The following is a 9,110-nucleotide window of genomic DNA, read 5'->3' on the forward strand; positions in this document are numbered from 1 at the left end:
TCACCATTTGTATACCCGGATTTATTAGCCATCTGCAGGTATGAGGGCCAAGGCACTCTTGAAGTAATTATGTCCACTTTGCCTCAGAGTTACATGGCACCATCTGGCCTCTACAATTCCTGAGTAACATCATCCCCTTCATACTAAAAAAAAAGCCATGCATCCCTAAGAGTCAACCCAGACTGCAGAGGAAAGCCATCCCCAGACTTCTCCAAGACACTGCTGTCTCCCTCGGACATTCCAGGGCCTTCAAGAATCACATCTGTACAATGTAGCGCAGTGGAAGGAGGCAGGGCTTGGTAATTACATGGCTCGAGTTTCAATACTGGCTCTGCTATTTACTGTGAAAATAACTTTTCTGAGCTTTGTTTCTCTCAGCTGCAAATAAGGAGGTAAAAATACCTTGGATGGTTGCTTTTACAGTTCAAAAACCTCTAGCACAGCAAGAGCTCAAATTTGAGACACACAACAAGACAAAGTCTAAATACAATTTTTACTATGACCAATTCTCTTTACAAAACAGCAACAGCAAGAACAAAAGACTCTAGCACAATGCCTAAGACATATACACTCAAACGTTTCTTTCCCTTCTCTACTCCTTTCCTGCCATAAGGTAAACCATACATCTCATTTTCCATCTGGCCTTTCACCACTTACATACAGCCACCACTCTGTCTATGACTTTCACCCACCATTTTCTTTTTTTTTTTTTTTTTAAGATTTTATTTATTTATTTGTCAGAGAGAGAGAGGGAGAGAGGGAGAGCACAAGCAGGGGGAGTGGGAGAGGGAGAAGCAGGCTTCCCGCCGAGCAGGGAGCCCGATGCGGGGCTCGATCCCAGGACCCCGGGATCATGACTTGAGCCAAAGGCAGATGCTTAACCAACTGAGCCTCCCAGGTGCCCATCACCCACCATTTTCAAAAACAGTAAAAGCATTAAGTCATGTCAGTGATTCTTCCATTCTTCGGCTGGGGTCTTTTTCCAGGTCTCTCCCCTTCATTTGCACTGCAGGAACATGAACCGAATTTGTACCAAAGGCTTGTCCTACTTTTTTTTTAACAAACTAAAATAAGGATATTAAGATAGTGCTAAGAATTGCAGAAATTATGTAAGCTTATATGCAATGTACATATTCTAGAAAAAAATTCCTTTTTTTAAGAAATAGTTAAGATTAAAATTTTTAAAAGTTGAGATTTTTATTCTTAGAATTATTAATTCCAATGGTTTCTTTTTTAAATAATAGAAATAATTCATACAGATTTTTTAAAATCACACTAATTAGGCACCAAGAGAAAAGTGTAATGGAAACTGCAGCCTAAAACTCTGAAATAGCTGATTCTCTATTTCTTTCACTTGGTTCTCTGTTTAAGGTTCTCTGAAAACATAGATCAGGGTCAGTAAACTAGTCTGCTGGGAAAACTGCACCACCACCCCCCCCCCCGCGTTTTCGGCAAGTTTTCCTGAGCACATTCACACCACTCATTGCTTATTGTCCATGGCAGCTCTTAAGATTACAACAACAGAGCTGAGCAGTTGTGACAGAGACCATCTAGCCCCTCTGGATAACAGAAATTATTCACTCTCTGGCTTTTTACAGAAAGAGTGCCAATCCCTGACAAAGAGGGATGCCATCAATAAGCTTGTGCAAGTTCACATTACAGATGGTTACACCAAGAGAAGCAGAATGCAGGCCTTCCAGAATAAATCTTAATTTATGGGATGAAAGCCCAGATAAGAATGTTCAGACTTCCTGTTTTATTTCTAGCATTTTGAATCTGTGTGAATGAACAATCGTCTTGCTAAAGGTGAACTAAAACGGTGTCTTCTCTAACATATGTAAAATTATAAGTATTATAGGTGATGTCTTCCAACAGACTAAGAAATTACCTTAAACACTGCTTTTCAATCTTAAATTCCGTATTTGAAAACCAGGAATAACTGGCCGATTCTATAAATTTTCTAAAGCATACTCAATGAAAGCTCGAAAACACCAGTTCCATTTTTAGGCTTGCCACTTTTAGGTTGTGCCACAACTACACAACCTCAGATTAAAGAATCTAACAGTACCTAGGCTTTAGCCTGCTCTTTTCCCAGCCCAAGTTAGGGAATTTAATGTCCGACACAAGGCAAGCAATTTTAAAGTTTTAGTACTGCAATAATCAAGCACACAAGCTGACCACACATACTCTTTTTGCTACAGCAGTACTTCAGTAATTTCTGGCAAATGCTGATCCCCATTCTCATCCATCGTGCTTTGCAACTTACGGGTAAGATTCTCAATTTGTTAAGAATGAATAAAAATGCTGAAGCAGGGCCCTGTCACTTTGATTTTTCTGGATAAACTCGGGTTCTAGTGATTTTATTTTTCTGCAGGGAGGGTGCTCTTGTTTTTCCATTGCCATTAGTTTGTCAATCGCTTAGAAATTCTACCTCCTATTTTCATTTCTAGGTATATATAATCTCACTGGTTTTAATCTCATTTTCTTTTTTTTTTTTCTCCAAGTACCAGTCATCTTTTATTGGATGTTAATTCTGAATTAGAATATGAAAGGATTCAAGGGTGCCAGGCAAAGGTCATGATCAGGAATGCCGAATGTGCCTCCACAGTGGGCCCTCTTCAGTGGTACTTGCGTAGCCGCTCGTGTTTGAGTTCCTTGTAACAACGACAGTAGTTGAAAAGCACATAAGCTGCCAGCACCATAGAAATCCCAGCAACGCCCCCTTTCTTCACATTGACATACTTGTTGTAATACCGGTAGTAACCTCTTCGAAATGCTCCAGCAATGCCCTTAGGGGTGAAATCCCGCATCAGTATCCAGCTGGGCAGCTCTCCCAGTTTCACATCCATGAGCTTCTTCTCCTTCACTGGTACGACTGACGCCATCTTGGAGTCCTGGTAATCTCATTTTCTGAAAGTATTTTTCCTGGGGCACATGCCCCTCATGAGTGCAAAGCTCATTTGCTCTTAGCATCATTTTCTAGACCTTTCCTACTCACTGAGTTCTGTTCTCTCTCCTGCCCACCCTCCCTCCCTTCTTCACAGACATATTACTTGGGATATTTTTCAGAAACATTTGAGAAAATCATCTGTGAAATGAAGAGATTATTACTAAACAAGTCAAAACCCATACCTAACACCAACTAAAGAAAATGTCCCTGGTTTTTATTTGTAAATTGACTAGTGAATAAACACATCTGCTCAGAAACTTGGAAGCTTCTGTTGTTCGGAGAGTGGTCCCTCACACGAGTGGTAGAAAGCTCTCCGTTTTGCAGAGGAATTTTCACCCCTATAACCCAGCCCCTTTCCACCACGCAGCCTCTGTGAGGGTTTCGCCTCCTGTTGTCCGATTCAATCACAGTGCTAGGCTTTCTGATCTACTATGTCCTTCCTCATTCCTTCAAACCCCCGCCGTTCTTACCCACTGCACACACCCTCCCGACTTCTCTCCATCCTTCTAACTCCTACCTGCTCTTCAAACCTCAGCATTGCCCCAACACCTGCTCTGACCCTTCTAGTCCGTACCACCATCTAGGAAAGTCCTATAGTATTACTTCTACTTCCCAGACAGCACACGGCTACCTTACAAACTGACTTCTTTTTCCCAGTATGTTGTCATGTCTCCCCATCAGATTCAAGGTTCTTGGAAGATAAAGGATGTGCCTTTTTTTTTTTCCCTTCCATTTTCTTATTGTAGCACACAGGATCTGCTGCCCACACTCTATGCTCAGTCAGTGATGGCTGATTAATTCCTGCACATAAATTTACCTGATGAGTGCAGCCCTGATCTCCTCAGTCTTACATAGAGATACAGAAAAGCAATCTGGACAACTTTTCCTGGCTGTTTTGACAGTAGGGTTGAATTACAAGTATTGTAAGTGAGGCTTTCCAAAAGACTAAGAAGTTACCTTAAATGCTGCTTGGCTACTCTGAATACCATATATGAAAGCTATGAATGAATGGCCAATTCTTTTTTTTTTCTTTTAAGATGTATTTAACTGAGAGAGAGTACACATGTGTGCACCTGAGCAGGGGGAGGGGCAGAGGGGGAAGGAGAGAGAGAATCTCAAGCAGACTGCCTGCTGAGCATGGAGCCCGATTTGGGGGGTGGGGGCGGGATCCCACAGCCCTGAGATCATGACCTGAGTGGACATCAAGACGAGGACACTCAATGAACTGAGCCACCCAGGCATGCCATGAAGCCAAGTCCATATAAAATTTTTAAGGCATATTTCATCAAACTGCTAAAATAATAGTTATTAGAACAAAGAAAATTAGAATCTATCTATACATTGTATAAAATTTAGGTATAAAGATATTGATTGCAGCATTCAAGATTCCCCACCCTCCTAAAAGCTAAAAGAGTAAGTTCTCAAAATGAAGTTTTTAAGGTTAAACACTTTTTAAAATATTTTTCATTACATGTTCTTTTTCAATAAAAGACAAAATACAGCTCCTATCAAGCATATAGAATTAAAGTCCCAAACAAGGATGCCTGGGTGGCTCAGTCAGTTAAGCGTCTGCCTTCAGCTCAGGTCATGATCCCAGGGTCCTGGGATTGAGTCCCACATCGGGCTCCCTGCTCAGTGGGGATCCTGCTTCTCCCTCTGCCTGCAGCTCTCCCTGCTTGTGCTCTCTCTCTCTCTGACAAATAAATAAAATCTTTAAAAAAAAAAAAAAAGTCCCAAGCAAATAAGAACATCTGGAAAATAAGGGAACACAATGGGGGGGAAAAGGGGAGGAGAGATTATAAAAATAGTATTTTATATGATTTGAATCTTAGAAAAAAGACAAAAATGTCATGTCATGAAAGAAGAGCTAAAAAATAAAGTAATAAATTTATGTTTTAGAAAAGAAGGTTGAGAATATATACTGGTATTATCTTGTTAGAGAATATAGAGCATTGTTATCAAAAGCCTTAAACCAATCATATTTAGTCAATAATTACAAATCTCCTAAAAAATATGATAGATTTTAACCATATAAATGTTCCTAACACTTTTATTTGCAATAATAAAATATTCAAAGCAACCTAAATATCCAAGAGAAGGAGATCTGGGTGTTTTGTATAATGGAAACATTAAAATATATTTATTTTTATAGACTACCATGAGGAAATGCTTATTTCTACCAGGAATTCCTAAATAGGAATTTTTAAACAGCAAGAGGGTAAGGATATTTTATTTCCATCTGTGCACCTTTATGTAATTTCTAATATAAGCATCTCTATCTTTCATGAGGCAGGAACCGCAGGTGGAAAGGAATGAGTCAGCCGTCTCAGTGCACGGGGCATTACTGCCATTCATCTGTTCAATGTCCCCTCTCCTTCATGCGATTACTGGTTCTCTTTTATCCCCATTCCCATGCCCTAGTCGTCCCTCATAGTCATTCTTGTGACCTTATGGTGTGTCTTTTAGTTATGGTATGTTCTTCTACAAACTGTATTGTTCTTTGTATGTCTGTATTTTAATAAATAATATTGGGTTACATATACTGTTCTTCCTTTTTCCCCTGAGCATTATGCTTCAAGGTGGACCCATATTGCATTGTGTGTGTGTGTGTGTGTGTGTGTGTGTGTGTGTATTCCCCAAACACATATCATATGCATTATGTAGGCAATACCACATTCCGCTCTAACAGAGTATTAAGCTTTTGTGTTTTACCACCACTTTTTCTGTTTTCTAATTACTTGGTTTTCTAACACGACCAGGTATTAGTGGATAATAAGAAACATCAGCTTTAAAATAAATGGATCATGATGCTGAGCATTTTGATGGCTCAAGTTCATCTTGAGTTTAAACATTTCAGTAAAAATAAATCAAGAGACCATCACTGCATGAGGTCAAGGTTCTTATCTACTGTAATAACATTTCTAATGTGTAGCATATAAGTCCTTAATAAATATGAGTTTAGTATATGAATGGAGGGATGAAAATTAGTAAATGAAGAGTCTGGAATAAAGGATGGGAAGTGTCTGAAGGTCAAACAACAACACGAAAAAGAAGATTGAGATTTACGAATGTATTAAGCAAGCCTTTCTTTAACCTCTGATAATCAAGAACAAATACTCCCTCAGCACTTTGAAGTAACATTACACAACAGATAAAAGCATAGGTTTTAGAGTTCTATAACCAATATTTAAAAAGCAAGGATATTGGACAGAGTTATGTTGACAAACTCTATCAAAATACCCTGGGAAAATGTAAAATCACTGTTTTATTTTTACAGTATTTTATTTGACAAATATTTCTGACCATTTCATCTCATAAAATCCATCCTAAATACTGGAAGCATTCACTTTCTTCTTAATGAATTTCACTGTTTTGTGTAAGTTAAAAATGCATGCAAAAAAATAAAGATATTTAGGCTATTTAAAACAAGTTAGTCTTTGTTAGCATTTATGCCCTAAAACTTATGAAGATACTTAACCACATCAAATATAATTTCTATTTATCATTGAGGACACAAAGAGCTATTAACACTCCCATTGAGGATTTCTCATTCAATCTACAACACAGAATAAAAGATCTTGTTACACATCCCTGCTTCAGTAACTAAGATATAATTTAATCAGGGTAGAATTATCAGGAAACAAAATCAAATACATCCAGTTCAATAGAGAAGCCAAAAGCAGAGGTGTTTATTGTCAAGATTTCCAAATGCAAAACAAATTGCATTTGTCACAATCACTTTCTGTCAAGTGACAGAAACCGGACTCAAAGTACGTTAAATAAAGTCTAGTATCTTCTTCAATATTGACCGCACTTTCCAAAATGGCTCCCGTCTTTCCTGAGGGTATGAATACTACCAAGTCCCATCTCTGTTGTGGCTTGATCACACTGGCTCATGCTCTCACCCCTCTAGGTGGGGAAGTGGGGCCACATGATTGGCAGTCCAACCCGAATCAAGCGAAATTAGAAAAGCTAAACTCACAAAGGGAGAGAGGATGTGGATCAGGCAAAAGTTTCAAATGCCACCTACACAAATTAATTTTCATATTAAGGAGATAAATCCTTGTGCTTGAAATTAAATAAGTATGACCACTGAAATTAGGAAGAAACTCAGAATTTTAATGCTGATTTTCAAAACACAAGTTTTGAAAGTTCTGGCATCCAGAAGATTGCTTCCAATGACTGATGGCTTTTTAAGGTATGAGCAAGTATAAAAATAACGTGACTCCTGCTTCTAAGTAGCTTCCCTGCCAAGTAACGTATAAAATCTAAGTAACTTGAGCCCCCCACTACCCAGACTCCCTTCTCATCTCCGATTTCCAACTCAGAGGATAAGCAATAGGGTCAATTTTAAGGATGGAATGAGACTTAAAATTTCATTCCTTTCTCGCAAAGAACATCTACAAGTGAAATCATTTGACTGTCTCACCAAAAATCTCCCACTGCTGGCTTTGACTAATCAAGAAGTTATTCCATTAACTCTCCTATAAAAAAAGCCCTGGAGGATGAAACTTAGGGTGGCTCTGTCCAATATGCAGCAAGAAACAGAGGTTCCTGGTCCAAGAGTCTGCAAGGATCTTAGTCCTAGCAAGAAAGATGTTAACATCTTTGTTTTTGTTTTTTTTTTTTTAAGATTTTATTTATTTGAGAGAGAGAGAATGAGCAGAAGAGAGCAGCAGAGAGAGAAGAAGACTCCCCACCAAGCAGGGAGCCCCACGTGGAGCTCAGTCCCAGGACCCCGAGATCATGACCTGAACTGAAGGCAGACGCTTAACCGACTGAGCCACCGAGGTGTCCCAGGCATTAATATCTTATGTAATGTCGTCATGGAGGTAACATCCTATAACCTTTGCTGTGTTCTGCTGGTTAGATTGAAGTCAAAGGTCATGTCCATACTCAAAAAGAAGAATACACAAGGGCAAGAGTTCCAGGAGATGGAGAGAAGCGGGATCCACTTCAAAATCTGTCCGCCACAGGCAGGGGGGGAAATAGGTTAAGTATAGGAATACCTCAGCTTTCATAATCATGATTACATTAATATTGTCAAATTTGAAATATGGACTTGGAAAACTAATAACCTCAACCTGATCACTCTAATAATTTTTTATAACCTTAAAACACTTTTAAAAAATAGCTTTCATCGTAAAGAAACACTTAGCAAACCTCAATATTCGCTTCAGTTTCCATTGTCTAGTTACTATCACATTTAAGCGAAAAGAAATTTAAAATCTTGATTGAAAATCTCATGTGTAACATAATTCCACTGTTACATTTTTTATCTTTCTATCCAAATATATTTAATAGAGCAACATTTCAAATAACTCGTTTTGCTCTTTTTCTTTCATTTAAAATTTTTAATGAACATGTATCATTTTTATTTATTTTTAAAGATTTATTTATCTATTTGAGAGAGAGAAAGAGAGCACAAGTGAGAGGGACAGAGGGAAAAGGAGAAAGAGCATCTCAAGCTGACTCTGTGCTGAGCGCAGAGCCTGACAAAGGCCTCGATCTCAGGACCCTGAGATCACAACCTGAGCTGAAACCAAGAGTTGGATGCTTAACCAACTGCACCACCCAGGTGCCCCAAGTATGTATCATTTTTATAAAAAATTCCTAAGTTATGTCTGTATCACCACATTTAGCCTTCTCATTGTTATGCTATGAGCTAACAGTATTATAAACAAATGTGTATTTACACATTTTATAGAGCATTCGACAGTAACCAAGACTTCCAAAGTTGTTATTACCCAGTATTACCCAGAATGAATACTAAATAACACTTTATTAAGAAATCCCTTGGTAAGAAACCTAAGAAAAACACAATGAGATTAGGAACATGTATGACTGTCTTGGGTTCACTAAAAACAGTCACTTTTATAACAAGTTACATAAATCCTAATTAAGTATTAATTCAATTATCAGAATTCCTTGACAAAGAAACTTTGGAAAACTAGTAACATGAAAATTCAGCAGCGCTGTAATGGTCAAAGTGAATCTACAGGGAGTAAAAGTTTAAGAAATAGTTTACACACTATGAAAATACATGAATTATTACCTTTGAATCTTATCCAAACTCTAAGTGTTTATGTGACGGTTGGTAAATTTTAATAGATGGCTCACTATGAAACTGAACAGGATGCCTGGTATGAGCCTTGAGACC

At 38.3% G+C, this 9,110-nt stretch overlaps 1 pseudogene; it reads right to left on the reverse strand.

Moving 5' to 3' along the window:
* Positions 1-2,504: 2,504 nt before the first annotated feature.
* LOC118532915 (ATP synthase F(0) complex subunit f, mitochondrial pseudogene) lies at positions 2,505-2,898 on the reverse strand (annotated as a pseudogene).
* Between the last annotated feature and the right edge of the window lie 6,212 nt (positions 2,899-9,110).

Source organism: Halichoerus grypus, chromosome 2, assembly GCF_964656455.1.
Source record: "Halichoerus grypus chromosome 2, mHalGry1.hap1.1, whole genome shotgun sequence".
Taxonomy (NCBI): Eukaryota; Metazoa; Chordata; class Mammalia; order Carnivora; family Phocidae; genus Halichoerus; species Halichoerus grypus.